The following is a 17,701-nucleotide window of genomic DNA, read 5'->3' on the forward strand; positions in this document are numbered from 1 at the left end:
GGACAGGAGTTTTGTCAACGAGTTTTGTTTGCTTACAAGGGTGTACATAGATTATCTGGTGGATTTGACTTTCTCTGAAGATGTAGAGAAATGAATGAACATTTGATTCTCACTGTTGGATGAAATGGGATTCATTTACCAATCTAGTTGTTCTACAATGTGCAATGACTAATCCTAAAGTAAACATTCAGGGTAGGTCTTGATGAATCACACCTCAGTGTCATTTGTTGACACAGTTCTTTCCATGCACAATAAAGAAATGAAGGTGGGTGAGGGAGATGCTGATGTGGGAGACATCAAGAACTGGGTAAAACAAACCTTCTCCACTTATTGGGTCCAAGAATTCTTTTCAGCATGTATGTGGTCTGACTGTAACCAGTGCAACCTTACACAGGTTTAGTTATATGTGCAGTTTGACATTAAGTTGGAGGGATGTTTATGATTTTGTCCAGTAACAAGCATGGTGAAACACAGGCTGAAAGAGGTCTTTGTATGCAAAGATAATATAAATATGAAATCCCTCAGCTGTAAGGGACTCTGTGAAGAAGTGCCAGTAACATCACCCCATGTAAATCCTCTCCTGCTACTCTGAGTAAACAGTTTGTTAAGGCCACTTCAGGTCTACTGACCCACAAATGAGTAACCCATTTCAAGTTTTCAGCTCAGATATCCTGCAAAGCAAGATACTTGAAGATGTTGACTCTATTCAGTGCTTAAATTTATTAAGCGTTAGGTGAAGCAGAACAGTTTAATTGCTCTGCGCACGGTGACTACTCCGCGATAATTCCTTGGCTTTTGAGCTAACTTTTGAAATTATTACTACAGGCTCATCCATGCAATGAGCTCTGGGTCATGACAGGGGCCTGTGTGGATTCTGCTGTGGGATTTGGGCATGCCTACTTACTTTTTCATCTCCCCAGTAAATAAATAACTACACTTGACTACAAAGGAGAGTGTATCTGCAGCCTGCTATTGCACTGGGTAATAGGAAACATTCAACACCTTTTAATTGGATTAATAGTCTTCTCATTTCATCTTTTGGCATGAAACCCCCTCCCAGCTTTCAGAATACACAATTTCACCAATAATGCTAATTTTGTCAGCCAAAGTATTCAAACTAATAAGGAACTTCCCTCTTTAAGACCTTGCCTTTTAGCAAGAGCTGTGCTCTATTGTTCTGGGAATCAGCTCCTACAGTGCCTCTCAAGCTAGGTAGCAAGAATGCTGATGCTCAAAAATTCCTAAGTTTTTCACTACCATCAGGATTATTTAAATGACAAGATTTTGGTAAGCAGGAGCAGTCCTGAGCTGCTACAGCAAACCTCCCCTGCTAAAGACTGTGATCACACAGTATGGGTAAGTAATCAAACCACTGTGTGCTACCTCTGTGCTTTATTTGCAGAAAAAGAAATTTGGTGCTGTCACAGAAATGGAGGTTTTTATTTTTTGGGGGGCAGTGTAAGCTAATAAGACCAGAAAGAAGAATGTAAATATGAACTAGGAACTAGAGAGCAAATAGCATGCAGCTGCTATAAACATATCACATTATGGCTATTATATATTGAAAACAGTTTTAAAGTGGGTGCCACTGCTGCCATGTTGCTTCTGCACTATACGAACAGATAAAAGCATCAATATTTTAATAAACGTGGATATACATATTTAGCATCTCTACAGAGCCATAAGCATGTGTGGTGCTTTACAGATAAATTAAAATGATGTCTTCTTACCCCAAGGAGCTGAAAATCTAATTTAGATACAATGCATGAAGAGATGAAGAACAGAAAGCTGGGTGAGAGGTAAAAAAAGAACACAGATCAGAGCAGTGTAATGCTTTTTACTACCATTACTCTTCCCTAATTTTATGTAATGTATGTTAAGGATGACATCTAGACCAAAGATCAAGGCTGCCAATAAAAAGGTAATTGAAACTACTTAATTTTGAAAAGTGGAACCTTCTAAAAGAGATAATAGGGTTTCATAAAGTCTGCGGAGGAGAGCAGTGCAAATAGTGGGTAAACTATTGCCAAGAGGCAGCTGATGGAAAAGAGCAATGAAGTTATTTTGTCATCTGGCTGGTAGAAGGGTATTAATAATGCTGATGGGGAACAAAGAATGAATTAAATGACTTTTAGGTTGCAGAGGGCTGCAAGAAGTAACAACTGGAGAGAGCTGAAATTAGGAGGAATAGAAAGTAAAGAAGTTGAGGATGATGTGATGTGATATGGGCAGAGGCAAATAAGAGGGAGATGAGCAAGAATAAATGTGAACAAGCAGGGCTAGATTTGGGAGTAAATAGAAGACATATGAACATTTAATTTGGAGTCAGCTAGGAGGTCAACAGGAAACAGTGCAGGGCAAATAGAAGAAATTATTGCGAGGGAAAAAGGGATGGTTAAGATTCAGATGGTGATAATTTTCTCCTTAAATATGCTTGAATGAAGCAGAAGAGAAAATAAGATACAAAGAATGCTGAGTGCAATGGGAAGTGCAGAGCAGAACTGAAACTGACAGTAAGCAAGGTGGTTCAGTTAAGAGGATTGTTTTAAATGCACCTTAAGTTAAATGCAGTCCCTCTGGATAGCTTTTTTTGTCATTTTCCCCCTCAGACTTCTAAGAGTTGTTATAAACCCTTTCATATACTGTTGTCACTATACACTTTGACCTTGTTCTTATGAACTAACAGTTTAATCCTTGTTGTAGATACCTACAGCTGGTTGCTGCATTCCCATGCACATAAAGCAGTGAGGTTGCAATGCAATACTGTAGTCCATGAAAATATGATTTATTGCTAAATTAAATATGGATGTCATAATGTGAGCCCCTCAGGTCAACTATAAGCTTGAATGTTATTGAAAGAGCTGCTGCAGCAGCTCTGTTTCTTCATTGCCACTGACAAAAATGCCTCTACAAATAGAATACAACAATGCAGGCACATTAAGGAGTCTCTGAGATGTGCTGTCCCTGGCATAACATTGCCATGTGACATTTTCAAGAACTATAAATACATTGACTGCATTATAGTGTAAAAGTTAAGAAGCTTTGCAGTAGTCACTGCAGAAGCATTAATATAAAGCTGAATTTGTGGTGAATATTATGAGTGATTCAAAGCTTTAAAATAACTCCAGCATAAACAAAAAAACCCAGAACTCTAAAAACCCCATAAAAGATATAGCTACTCTAGGACAATACCTTTATCAGATTTTAAATATCATTTTCAAAGGTCCAGAATACCTAAGTATGATTCCTTAAAGTCCCACTTGAAAGCCTGTTTTAAAACTTCACATTATGCCAAGAACAGGCACACATCATTTCTTAGGAACGTTGCCTGAGACCACCTCTAGACAGCTGAAATAACCACTTTGTAGCAGTATTTTCCTGATACTAAAAGTTTATACCTCATTTTCCCCCAATAATCCTGTGGTCTGAATGTTTTAAGCCACAAAGGTGAGTGCATTTTTTCTTTCTTCAGCTTCTAACTAGCAATTTGCCAATGCAGTGTTATGAAGGAACATTTTATTTCTCAAACTTGCTCTGTAATCTGCCTTCCAAATTTCTTCAGTGCAGGTAACAAGACCTGGTTGTATCCTTGGGGAAATTTCTGCTGGGACTGCATTAATAGTAGCCTGGTCACTACACCAACAGAAGAGGAACAAAGACATGTGAGTGGATTTGTTGCTTGATCAGGGTCTTTAGCTTGATTGAAAAGATTCAGTTAAAAGCAAAATTCTGCAATAGCTGCTAGATTTATGGGCTGATCAGGAGGTCCCTAGGGAAAGGGCTGCAGAAGACATGGGAACCTCTTGTGCAGTGTTCAGTTTGAATGGTGCAGCAGATATTCAAGTGGTTGTGAATCTGGATATAAGCAGCATTTCACATTCTCCTGAGGTGTGCTTTGATTCAAAAAAACCCAACCAAGCTAGTCCCCAGCCCACAGTGAGCTCTGAGTTTTCCAGAGTGTTAGTGACTGCAGCACAGGAATAGCTGCTGCTCTGTAGAGGAGAGATACTGTGTGAGGGGTGTGGTGGTTACTGGTTACCTCAGAGACAACCTGTTTAGGCGCTGTGGATGTTGTAGTGCTGCTGGAGAGCTCATCATCAAGTCCCTGCTAGAACTCCCTTCAGGGTACGGCTTTTGTTAGAGGATTTGCTTTGCTTAGACAGAAGTACTTCTGCAATGAGGAAGCAAAATTCTGGGGATGACAACTTTGCCTCAGTTGTGCAAGCAAAGAAAGACTGGAGATCTCAACAGCAACCAGTCTGTAGGCTCCAAATCATATATATGTGGCCAGAAAGTTAGCAGCAACTCACCTGCACGTTGGAGATTTCCCTTGGGAAATGATTTGTACATCTACAACATAATCTCCACATCAGAAGTAGCTACTGTAGGGTTTTGATTCTGCTTTTTTAGTGTATGAGATGAAAGAGAATAGCAACTCCACTGAAAAAAAAACAAACCAACAACAACCAACCAAACAAAGCCCTCTCAAATAAAAAGGATGGATTTTGGCCTTTCTGATGAACAAACAAGCTTTTATGAAAATGGTGAGTTTAAACTCCTCAGATGTAGATTGTACACAACATCATTTGGTTTGATAGCAGTTCTAAGCCACATGCTTCATTTGGAGTTACCTTTCAGGAGAAAATGTACTGAAGCCACAGAGGCACATCATAAAAAAATACTGTGCTGGTGTGGTGTCTCTGAGACAGCTTTAAATTTAAATCTCCCCTTTTTCCCAAGATAATTCAGTTTTAAATAACTCAGGCCCATTATGTGTGTTCCAAATGCCTTTCCTACAGAATTGTTCATGGCAGAAAGTAAGTTAATATGTGATGCAGTTTGGCTAAGCTTGCCCATATAGGCATACATCTTTCCTGGAGTTGGGAGATAAGTCCAGTTTATTAGAATAAACATCTTCATTTAGAGATCTATCACTTCTTAGTCACAGATTTCTATTCCAGAAAATGAGATTGTGCATTTTAATAAGCTAAAGTTGCTGAGGGAGGGGAAACCTTAATCCATCCCACTCCCTCCAGTTTGATGCCAGTGCCGGCAATAGATGACCAAAGCCTGGAGAGGGACCACAGGTCAGCAGGGGAGCACCTGAAGAGCAGCAAAAGCAATTCCAGCCTCTCCAACCGGTAAGTCATCTTCACCAGGAACGAATGCCTCTAAGCAAACACATGTGGCATGGAGAATAAACAAAAGGAGTTAGAGATGTGCTCGTGCCTGAGGAGATGTGATCTTATTGACATCACGGAGATGGGATGGGATGGCTCTTAGGACTGGAGGGTGGAAATGGAAGGACACAGGTTATTTAGAAAGGACAGGTAGCACAGATGGGCAGAGGTGTTGTCCTCTATGCCATTGGTCACCTGGAGGGCATGGAATTCTGTCTGGGGTTGGATGAGGAGGCAACCAAGAACTGATGGGTCAGGATTAAACAAAGGGCAGGGACAGGGGACATTATATTAGGGGTCTGAAATAGGGTAGATTTAGATCAGATGTGAAGAAGAACTTCTTCAGTACATGGGTGTTGAGACACTGGAACTGGCTGCCCAGAGTAATTGCAGATGCCCCAGCCCTGAAAATGTGCAAGGCCAAGCTGGTTGCCGCTTTAGCACCTGGTGGAAGATGTCCCTGCCCATGACAAGGGGGTTAGAACTAGGTTATTTTTAAGGTCCCTTCCAATCCAAGCCATTCTGGGATTCTATGATTCTATGAAAATACAACAGGAGACATATTACTCCTTGGAGTAGAGCTCATTACCAAAATGCTATGAGAAACAGCTCAAAAGGTATTAGAAAATTAGTGAGAAAGCTGTTCAATGTAGTAGTGCTGCTACAACTTCTATCTCAAGAGATGTGTGAATGATGATTTCTGAGTGTTTTCCAAGGGAAGTATTTGTGCCCTGCTTCTCATCTTTCTGTCTAAATATTTGCTGTTGAGCATTTAAGTAGGTGGATCTGTGATGCGATTGTCCTTATGTTCACTTGACTGTTACTGAGGAATGGATGTTTCCCAAGGCACCTTTTGCTGGTTTTTGGTTTGTTTGCTTGCTTGTTTGTTTCTTTAGAAGTGCAGATAAGAGAATGAATGAGGCAGAGAACCTTACCTAGGGTCTGCTCTTTTAAAAAAATAATCAATCCATGTTTTGAAGTGCTTGGATAGCTAATATAGTGCTACCCAGCTTCCAAACTAGCTACATTTCATGATGTTTCTGTGATACTAATAGCTCATCATTTGATTTCATGGGAGTTATTGTCATTCTAAGGGGCTAAAAATGATGTAAATGCAGCTGTACAGGGAATATTACAATGTCAAATGAAGCAGTGTCATTGCAGTTCTATGTCTATGCTGCTACAATGTCAATATGAATGGAAAGAAACCATATTGATCAACAGAGCAGAGTATCAGAAGTGATTGGATAAAATGCAAACAATGCATTATCTGTTAGAAAGTCTTATTAAATGAAAATGCAACTTTCAGGCTATAACAATGCATTGAATTTGAACTCACAGATGTCTGGGTGCTTAGAGCCACTGCAGTTTTTCCTGAGCAAGTATATGATCCTTCAATGCATTAATACATACGTTCAATATGACCTACTTTATAATTGCTGTGGGAGTTTGCCTTTGCATTTTTTGATAGCTCTCTGTTCAGACTCTCAACCATAACATTGCATTAGTTTATTTGCATTGAATCAATTTTGCTAAGGGTTCTCCCATCTTTATATAAAGAAATGCTTAGCTTCATTACACAGGGAGTGAAGTATCTTGATCTCAATTTTAAACTAGGGAAATTGAGGTAGCACAAGTTCAGTGTAATTTAGCTAAGGTCAAAAAGCAGATGGGGCAATGATAGGAACAGTAGCTGGGTTTTTCTGCTCTCCTCTTCTGACTCTGTGTGTGCAATGTCACATTCCCGCTGCCAACAAACACACTTTGAAATAAACATTCATATCAGAGCATATGAAGATGTACCTGAGTGCATGGCATGCATCTCTCCCAAACACTAATGGCAAAGTCATCTACTGAGCTTGCATGGTAGCTGGAAGTGAAGTACAAAATGTTGCTGCTTCAACTATGTTAAAGGTGTAATCCTTAGTGAGGTAAGTCTGCTGTTTATATAGAAGATTTTTGAGGAGTTAATAATGCTATTACAAAGTGGAATGATTTGCCTAGGGAAAAAAAACTGAAGAAGAAGGTGGATGATTGTATATCAGGGAAATGACAAATCAAACCATCAAACAGTAAAATAAGTACGAAGGATTATTCCTCTAGCAGAATGCTGCATTTGTCTGGATACAATACAGTTCAGAGTAAATAAATGGGGGGAAAAAAACCCAGATGGCTTTTACTTCTTCATGGTACAGTAACAAAAGCCCAATTACATCAAGTTTTCTATGTTTCCCTGAGAATTTATCTGCAGACAGAAGTAAATGTGAGAAAACGTAGTTGTCGGATGAAAAATTAATTTTATCCTGTTCATGAATGCTTGAAAGGAATTTACTTTTACATTTCATTTCTTACAACAATGCTATAGCTACATCCATTCCCCTCGTTATTCCCTGAGAAGAAGAACCTTCTTTTAGTGTCACTGTTTTATTCTGGAAAAGCAACACCTGAAAGGGAAGACCTCCCTAATATTTATAGCAATTCTGTGTCCTACTCTCACATTTGCTCAGTGTGAAAGTGACTTGGAAGCATCAGAATGTAGGGCTTTTAAACTCTGAGACAGAAAATCAGGAGTGAACTGCGTTTGCAGGGCAAGTATTTGCTAGGGCTTGGCTGAAGGGGTTAATTGCCATTCAAAGGAAAGAAGGAAATGCCACTGCAATGGCTGTTCGCAAATACAGGGAACGATCTACAAATCGCCGTCTGGACAGGTTCCTTCTCCTGCATCCCACGTCGTTTCCCCTCTGTGTTTCAGTTATTAAGAAACCTTTAAGATGTTAGTCTCCCTTTCTTTGTATTCCCTTGGTAAAATCAACGGGTTAGGCATAGGAAAGGCTTTTAAATGTCTAGAAAGACTGCTTGCCTCCTCAGCTGAAGTGTCATTTCTGCACTTGAGGGTCTCCATGTTGCCTATTTTATTGGCATTCAGGCAATGCTGGTAGGGAGTTTATATGGACATTAGCGGGGACTATGAGAGCTTTAGTAAGAGGCTTATGCAACAAAGAAAAGCTTTGATTTTTCAGCAAGGATGACCTGTAGTCCATATGTGCCTCAGGTATCTGATTGTTTAAAAAAACAAATCAGAAGTGAGGAGGTCAAAGCCCAACGACAGTGCACTTTGCACTTTTCTTTCCTGGAACTGCAAGAAATGGTATCACGCCTAAGTCTGCTCAGAGTGATTTTAAATGTTGTGTATCTTCTATAATAAATTCTTATTGATTACTTGTATGACTGGAAAAAAATAAAAATGAAGGCAAACCCCTGCTAGTGCTACTGTGAATACAGGGTCAGCACTTAACAGTGAAGAGCTCATGCAGTATATTTTCTGCCTGGGCTAATGCTGTCACAGTAGTAAGTAGGCTCCTGCTGTAACAACTGAAGCTGCCATGCACTTTTCAAGTTTATTCCTCAGTCGTAGTGCATTGTAGAAATCCAATCTAAAGATCATAAAGGAATGAATAAGCATGGCTGAATGCAGAGCCAGAGACAAATGCTTTAGTCCTTGCAGAAGGGGGGGAAGAGAGTGCTTTTGGCTTCTGCAGCTTCTGAAAGTCATTTGAAAGCTCTCTTGGACTTGCATGCCTCTTATATCTGCGACTCAGACTGTCGCCTCTGATCTCAGCAACCAGCCTTATGCTTGTCTGGCAGTCTTTTTCTCATGAGCTACCCCAGCAGTTATGATCAGCTGGGTGCATAAGTAAACAGTTCCCAGGTTCTACATCCTGCCCTTTACTCAACATCTTTATGAGATTCTAAGAAAGGTCTTTCACTCAGAAGTGCAGTTTGCAGAACCAGTGTGGAGCAAAATCATCAGTATCCGCTGCCGGATGCTGGTTCTGCAGGGCGGGCACTGGCTTGAATAATGGAGCAGCATCCTGAGACTTCTGTAATCCAGTGCTCTTTTAATAAAGGTTACAACATCAGTTAGGGTCACGAAATTCCCTTCCCATTTGTATTCTTTCAGCTGTTGTGGCGTTTTTCTGTTCTTATTTGACTATCATGGCATTTCTCTTCTCTTTTTCTTCCCTGCTTGCCTTACCCCTCTTAGTCCTGTGTTTTCCAGAAAGCAGATGCTGATTCTCCTCATCCATGTGTAATCCCAATGAAATTTTCATTTTCCATATTTTATAGTCTGCTGCTATTCATCTTTCTAAACATAGGCAATAGGAGTCCAAGGGAGAAGAATTCACTAACCTCCTGGGGAAACTAAAAATGATCATAGTCTAGCAAGTCAGTCTTTAAATGTCCTTTGCCCATTCCACCCTCCCCTCTGCTACTCTTTAAGTATTTAAATCTGCCCCCTACCAGTCAGACTTCCTCACCAGATGGTGCCTTCTGACTAGTCCTGCCTTTCTTCAGAGGATTAATAAGTACAGCAAAGAGCATAAGGAACTGGGGACACGGCTACTGGAATATTTCATCAGTGCTAGTGTCCACTTTTTTAAAAGGATGGTGAAAAATGGAAGAGAGTTCAGGAAGGAGCTGCAAAAATGATTTGAGGGCTGGGGAAAATGTCTTACTGTGGGACTCTAAAAGAGCTCAATCTGTCTAGCTTATCAAAAAGAAGATTGAGAGGTGACTTGATTACAGTGTACAGGTACCTTCATGGGGAAAATACAGTAGGTACTAAAGGGCTCTTTAGTCTGGTGGAGAAAAGCATAGAAAGAGCCACTGACTGGATGCCAGAGAAATTCAAATGAGAAATCAGATGCTTTTCTTTAACAGTGGAAGCTATTAAATGTTGGCACAAATTATCAAAAGGACTGGATTCTATACCTCTTGTCTTCACACCAGTGCTGAGTGTAGTCTGGAAGATGAGCTTTAGCAAAACACAAGTTTCAGATACATTCCAGAGCAAATACTGACCTTTAAGAGCCTGTGATTCACTGGGGCTAAAACTGGAGGATCTGGTGAGCTCTCAGTTTTATTGCTGTAAATTTACATGCTGACTACAATGACTGTCCACACATCATGAACAGCAAGCCAGTGGGAGGGGTGCCTCTGGAATATTAGACCGGTTTTGTGGAAGTAGCTCCTGTGTAATCATTATTTTATGAGTTATTGGCCTAAAGAATGCAGTGGTGTGGAGTATGCAGTTTGAATATTATTTTACATTGTTAAGAGTTTTAAAAATATTATTCATTTGTTATTATTTTTGAACTCAGGACACTTTGAAGTGATAAACCTCCTTTTGTAAAGGCAGCTCAAGCTGTTTCTTCAGGAAGAGTTTTTATGTGAATATTTATGCTTTCCCCCAATCATTTCACATTGCTTTTTTTTTCTGGATGGAAGGATTCTACCCTTCTCACCCCATCATTGCATTTGCAGTATGTTCATTTCTAATGAGAAAGCTAACCAAGATTTGCCCAGAAAAACAGGCAAACATGTTCCATACTAACGCTCCTTGGTTGGTCTCATTTGCTTTCCTCTTTGAGAGTCATTGTCATTCATGCAGGCAGTGCTAGCTCTTCAAATGATGTAATCATATATAGGTGTGAAACGGTAATGGCTTTATCTGTAAAGATAAAGATTTTTGTAAAAGGTTAATTATATTCCACAAATTGTTTTAAGAGTAGAACATTAGTGTTATTGTAAGACTCAGACTTGGAAAGCAGCTCCACTCTCATTTAATCCCAATATGCTTTCTTCTTTTCTTCCCATTATTGCTACCATTTCCAAGTGCTGTGCCAGATCATTTCTCTTTCCGTTGTGTCTATTGCTACAACTGTTGGTAACCATGTCTCCTCTCCTCCAGCTGTAGACAGCACTTAGCCAGGCCATGCATATTTATCTTTTCTCTTGGTCTTAACTCACACTTTTTTCCCATCTCTTGACCGTTTTTTTGTTTTCTTTCATCTTCATTCAACTTTTCACTGTCTCTCCGAGCAAATCACACCCAAAGGGTGAGGCTGAGCAAATAGCAAGTGATAGACAGTTGTAATTGCTGATCTGCCAGGCAACATGTTTTTCAAGTAAACTCCAGTGCCATTTCAGCCAAGGGAAAGACAAGGAGCATTTGCAGGTCTAAGGCTGGGGAAGGGACAGAGGTAAAAATATTGGTCCAGTGTGGAAAGCAGGGTTGTATGTAGCATGGCTTAGCGTCTGAAGCAGGAAAAGAAAGCTCTCAGGAGTGTGCGCAAGGCAGGTTAGGTGAAAGGAGAGTTACGGAGGAAAGTGTGGCAGCAATGAACCTTGGCTACATAAAGGCTGGAAACTCTGCTTTAGCCATAGTGAAATATTAAGTAGATTTGTGAGATTTTAGCCACTTGGATCTCAGAAGATAAATTCTTACACTTCTCCATGTGTGGTACTGGTGTTATCTCTTCTCTTTTCACCAGCCAGATAGTGGTAGCGGCAGCCACAGTCATCTTTATCTCACCAGTTACAACTCTGCCCTCCTTGTATTACATGCCAAGGAAACATGCATTGTGTATCGGAGAACACTTCTCTCTTCACCTCAGTAACATACCCTCACAGCAGAGCAGTCCTTCAGTCTGAACCACACCTCTATTCTCTGTTGGGCACAGGACATTCTCTACCTCTGTGCCTTTCCCCATGTTGTGAGCTATACCCCAGAACTGTGGAAGTATTCATGTAGTTCATCCTGGACTAGACAGAAAGCATGTATGGCAAAATGGGAAAGTAGATTCTCTTTCTGTGTACTGAAGGTAAGCTGAGTGGAGAAGGCACTGCAGTTAGAGTCCTTAATTGAACGGTCCCAAGTCAAAAGGCTTTTGCTAAGGTGGCAACATGCAGTACCTGGGGAGCAATGGGTTATTTGTTTCTGTGGTATCAGGTTTTGTTACAATTTTTTCTGAAGTCAGCTGTGATCAGAGGCTCAGATGTGTATGTGGCTCTTCACGGGCAGCCAGTCTCAGCCTGCTGCCAGAGCTCCTGCCTGCTTCTCATTTAGTCTGAGTAAGTGTCTGAAGAATATACAGACAGTATATTCTGTGCATGAGCTGTAACTGGAGGTGGCAGTGTTCTGCTACATCCTTTTCATAGCCGGTTTCAGTCATGGAAAGTCCATTTTAATTCTCTCAGTCTTAATCTATTGCTTTTAAATAAGCAAAGCGTGTTGCACCTGTTTGAAAGTTGTAGTAGAGGAGATTAATATGATATGAAAAATGTCTTTACTTAAATGAAAAGGCTTTCCAGAACCTTAGTTTTATTAATTTATAAGCAATGTTTATAAATTGCATACAAAACATACTGTGGGATAGCATCAGTTCAGTGTGCAACAAAAGGCAAACCATGTTCCAACACAGGAGACGTTCCTCACTGTCGCGGGTAGCTGCAAGTATGAATATGCTGCATGGTTGCTGCAGTTATGCAAAAGATTTCAGGAAAAAGGAAAACAAAAAATAGAAAAGAAAAGAAAAAGTGCTAGATGTTGTGAACCCAAATCCCTGGTTTAGCCTCCTACTAACAGTAACCACAGCCCTGCTCCAGAGGTGACCCTTTTTTGTTTCCTGGGGTGAGCAGCAGTGCACTTTGTGGAGCAGTGAACTTTTTTGTGCTGGTGCTGCAGAATTTGACAAATCATGGGAGATTTGAGAGGAGCGAAGGACTGGCTGGAGTTGAGCTGAAGGAGATTCTGCTACAGCATCCTGCTCCCTTGCACTGGTCCCAGCTGCAAAAATGACACTATATCTGTGTATTGATTTTTTTCACCAGCCAAACCACTGTGTGTACCTGAATCTGTAAAACAACAGAATATTGATCTATTAAAGAAAATGATCTATTTAAAGCATCTATTCTCTTTACTGGTCCAGGGTGTAGGGAGACATCTATTTGCTGGTGTAGCCTGGCATATCTGCACTGCAGTCACCAGTTTGCATGATCTGGGTGTAAATTCATCCCACACTTCCTCTTTAAAAAAATACCTAAGTGCTGGTTAAATCTTCCACTCTCAGTTCCCAGATATGCCAACTGGGTTGCACGGAGCCATTTGAAACAGGAGAGCTATTAACAGGCGGAGTTGGGTTTTTCTCCCAACTGGCAATTTGTTTAACAGGTTTCCACTGCAGCTCCTAAATGATTTCACTTAAAAGGACACTGTGAATGTTAATTAAAAACATTCATTAGGGTTTTAATAATTCCTTAGAGGTTTTAAACACAAATCTGTTTCTGTACCAAAAATGCTTTTGTTCTTTTCTTCATCCATCGGTTTTGGGGAAACAAGTGCATGCTGTTAGACTGCTAACAAACCAGTACAAACTTGATTGGTGATGAGGAAAAGGCACACAGAATTGTATTTCTTTTTCTTTTGCAATGAGAAATGGGAAGTTGGAACTGAAATGCAGCCTTAATGTCAGTTCAGATGGATTTGCTTAGTCTGTGGATTGTGTAATGTCAGGTATGCGAGCATGAGACGGTAAATCTGGACTGTTGCACCGATACCACCTTGAAGTCTCCATCAGGATGGTATCAATATAGCTGGTTCAACACTCTGTCTGTCTCTAGTGCTTTTACAGTTTATGCTGTTGAAATCTAAGCCTCAGTCTAATTTTCATTCCATTGTTCAGGTCAATTTTTTTCCCCTTTGTGTTTCTGTCACATTTGCTAACTCTAGGCACAAGGCATCGTAATGCAGGTGCTATTAAATGAATGTTCTTTTTTATTATCTTGATTCTTAAATATCTATTTAAATCCATATATTTCATTTGCCTGTACATTGCATTTGGATGATTGAATGCTTTTTGGTAATGAGACAGATTCTGTATACTGAAATATGCCAGTTGCAGAACTTTTCAGAGGCGTGTATTTCATAGTTTTCACTTTGTGGTCTATGGGGAATCTTATTTTTTGAATAAGTATTGATTGCCTAGTACAAATGTACAAGCATTCCCTTTATTCAGAGAGAATGAGTTTGCTTGATGATGAACAAAAGCATTCATGGCAATTCAAGAGGAAAAAAAAAATCCTTGACACCTCCAACTTAGTAGTTGTAGTCACTGTAAAATTAGTATGTGCAAACGTTGATGTGCAACAGCTTCTGCAAAATCAGTGTGAAACCCAAGATTTGACATTCTCATTTGAAGCATGGGACACTGTCTGTGGGTTCCTTATTCTCCCAGATTTGGGTGAAACAATCTGATATTGCCACCTGTATTGGTAAGAATAGCCAATCTCTCCTTAAAAAAGGAGCCCAAAGGGACAGGGACTGATTAGCAATGAGGGAGTACTCTCATAGCAGTTACAACGTACTGGTGGTTTTGTTACTATACTAAAGGCAGAATAAGCAAGGGAGACCCAACCATCTCTCATTTTTGGCAGTGCTACAAGTATTCATTGTGTCATAAGAGCAACAAAGTTGGTGAGGGGTTTGGAACACAAGCCCTATGAGGAGAGGCTGAGGGAGCTGGGGTTGCTCAGCCTGGAGAAGAGGAGACTCAGGGGTGACCTTATCACTCTCTACAACTACCTGAAGGGAGGTTGTAGACAGGCTGATGATGGTCTCTTCTCCCAGGCACCCAGTACCAGAACAAGAGGACACAGTCTCAGGCTGTGCCAGGGGAGGTTCAGGTTGGATGTTAGGAAGAAGTTCTATACAGAAAGAGTGATTGCACTATGGAATGGGCTGCCCGGGGAGGTGGTGGAGTCGCCGTCATTGAAGGTGTTCAGGAGGAGACTTGCTGGGGTGCTTGGTGCCATGGGTTAGCTGTTTGGGTGGGTTGGATTGGTTGATGGGTTGGACACGATGATCTTGAAGGTCTCTTCCAACCTGGTTTGGTTTATTCTAATAAAGTTTATTCTAATAGGTTTTGACCATAATGGTTGCAAGCCAGAAGATATCCTGAACAAATAAACTCTTCTACATTTTTTCAGGTTTTATTTCAAAAGGCCTTAGCATTCACACATGCTATGTTTGCTGATTTTGAAAGGAGGTAGGGAACAGCCTTGATGAACAAGTTTTTATAGCAAATAGAACAGGAGACAATGCCAAAGGACAATAAAGGTCAGAGAAAGTTCAATTTGGTCCACTGAAAAAGAGCTTAGATAAAATTTACACAGAGGAAATTAAAGAACAGTGATAATGGGAAACAGTATTTTAGAAGGAAGTAATTGCAAGGAGATAGAACTGAAAGAGTGGTCAAAATAACCATGAGGCATGTGCATAAGCTGTTGTGGGTAAGGCTGCATGTTCATCTTTATGCTTGCATAAAGCCATGGGTAGTCCAGCAAGGAGCAAGGCTGGACAGGCAGAAAGAGCAAATTTAAGTCCTGGCTGGGAAATAAGTGAGTGTAGGATAGCTGGCCAAGACAGCCAGGAAGTGACTGGCAAGAAGGAAAAGGGAATGATGGCAGAGCCTTGAGAGTGCCAGCAGAGGTGGGGGAGAAACACAGGATCCATCTGCACTAACTCTCTAATGCTGTCAGCCAGATGAAGAAGCAGTAAGCTGGTGTCACATAAACCTAAGGGTGGGAGTTCCTTGTGGAGTAGGAAGCGGCTTGTGGTGTCAAAGGTAAGAGAGCTATCAAAGAAGAATGAGCAGAGAGAAATGACCCTACAAGAAATAGGCACTTAATGTGAAGGATGACAAGACAAATTAGATATTTGGCAGCATACCTAAAGCAACTCCTTCAGCTACTGCGACCACCTACGTTGGCAGAGTAATTAGGTCTTCCAAACACTGTGATAAATGACGTGATAGGGGCAGGGAGATCTATGCCTATTTATAAAGTGCCTGTCATCATGGTATCCAGATAGCACAGCAACCAGTTAAAGAGAGACAGTCACTATCCAGTAGTGGAACATTTTCTTCAATTATGGTCAGATGTGTTTGGTTATAAAAAGATCTCCCAAATAAGCAAAATTTTGTCAAGCATGACAAAGCAGGCAGGGCCTCTTCACAGCAATGTGCAGTGTACGTCTTCAGGAATAGAAAGTACTCATGCTTTGAAGCTGAAATAAGAGCATCTTTTATAGGACTTTGTAATGGTGACCCTCTTCTTGAAGAAAAAAAAATAGAAATGGAATAAAGGGAAAAGAGTCCTGAGTAGCCTGTGCAGAGGAGAGCTGCTGCACAATTTAACTAGCAGTGTTAGAAATCGTGCTTAGGGCTTAGAAATAATGAGCTCCTAATGTGTTTTTCTAATCAAAGTATCAGCATGAAATTCACTGTATTTGGAGACCATCCTATTACCAAGGCAGCAGTGTATCAAAAGTTCACTGTGGATATTATTTTTATGTCTCATCTTTGAATTAGAATTGCTTTTGCCCCTCCCCTTTAATAGCTTTAAGTCAAAAGTGGTAGAAACAAGAGAAAAGCAGTGCTTATCACATCTGTTCCAGCTTCCTTGGACCAACAGACATCTCTGTCAGTCTCAGTTATCTTTCCATGCAACGCTGTTTCGAACAGAGGTTTGAAACACAAAAGTTTTCTCCCTCAAGGTTCAAGCACATCATAAATCAAACAGACAACATGATGGGAGTTCTTTCCCTCTTTAGCCTATTGCACACAGACAGGAGTGTACTCTGGCTTCCCCAGTGCCTTAGTTTCTAGCAAAGCCATCATGTCCGCTTCTTACAGCAGACGTTCTTTGAGTTTACCTAGGCAATATTTTCCTGTCAAAACACCAGAGCCACTCCACGACTTAATCCACCTAATTGTAGCAGCTGTGAGCCCAGTGGCATTTTTAAGAGCGGATTTTTCCAGTTTCTCCCTTTGCCTCACAGTAGCAACATCCTGCAGTCTGGAGGTTGATTTTCTCTGATACATTTTGGTGAAAGACCGTGCACAGGTACAGTTAGTGACATGCATGATTGTGTTTCTAGGAATAGGGAAGAAAGAAACAGATTAGGCTTGTTTTATCTTCTTAGCTAAACCCATCAAAGAATCCAGGTTTTCTTCACCTCATCTTTGCCAGGTTACATAAACATTGCAAAGTTTCATGTGGTTTCTCTTGGTACTTTTTCCCAAGAAGGCCTCCAGACAGCTATTGAGGCATTGAGGCAATGGTTATTTGATCATTTGGTTAGCCTTGTCTCACACCCAACCCTGGTGTTAATGGAGACAGACAAAAATATGGCCAGACCTCTGACACACACAGTGCAGGGGAGTGCAACACAGTCTGGTATTAATGAAAGACCAAAGATCTAGAGAGCTGCTGGAAGCTCTTTAAACCCTGCCTTAATTAATCTTACAAAATCTGCTCCAAAGCACAGAGAAGTCAAGCAATAATGTGGTCGTGTGGATTCGCTTCATGGCTTATGTCTATCACTTGTTTGATAGAGGCTCTATGGAGGCTCAATCATGGATGCTGCTTGTCTTCTTGCTGTAGAAGATAACTAGGAATTGGTGTGTAACCTCGTCCTTCATGCACACATAGGGCACTTCAGACAGGGATCCCATCAAAGCTGCTGTTTGGAGGGGAAGTTGCAAAAAGTTGTGTTTAAATAAGGAATTTTACTCAACTTGAATTTCACAGCACTAAGCCATCACCTGAGTTGGACTTCCAGAGCAATTCTCCCTTAGAAAAATAAAAATATAGCTGGGAAAAGGAGGAAACATTATCTT

Source organism: Melanerpes formicivorus, unplaced genomic scaffold (assembly GCF_026170545.1).
Source record: "Melanerpes formicivorus ecotype bairdi unplaced genomic scaffold, bMelFor1.0.p_v2 SCAF_18, whole genome shotgun sequence".
In the NCBI taxonomy this organism is placed as follows: domain Eukaryota; kingdom Metazoa; phylum Chordata; class Aves; order Piciformes; family Picidae; genus Melanerpes; species Melanerpes formicivorus.